Source organism: Terrapene carolina, unplaced genomic scaffold, assembly GCF_002925995.2.
Source record: "Terrapene carolina triunguis isolate 2854851 unplaced genomic scaffold, T_m_triunguis-2.0 Scaffold675, whole genome shotgun sequence".
NCBI lineage: Eukaryota > Metazoa > Chordata > Testudines > Emydidae > Terrapene > Terrapene triunguis.
In genome coordinates this window covers 7,225-7,513 of record NW_020665026.1, presented here as the reverse complement: position 1 = coordinate 7,513, position 289 = coordinate 7,225, and positions in this window count along the sequence as shown.

Sequence of the window (289 nt, the reverse complement as noted above, 5' to 3'; positions counted from 1 at the left end):
GACGCCACGCGGGCCCCGACCGAGATCCCGGCCCCCATAGTGCCGGATGCTACGCAGGCCCCGACCGAGATCCTGGCCCCCATAGTGCCGGATGCCACACAGACCCCAACAGAGAACCGGGCCTAGGGCCGGCCCACAACATTTTGGCACCTGAAGCGGGGAGCTCAAATGACGACCCCTCGCTTGGGCCAAAACTTTGAAAGGTCTCAATTCTGGGTCCTAGTGGCCAGGGCCGGCTTTAGGCCAATTCCACCAATTCCCCCGAATCGGGCCCTGCGCCCAGTGGCAG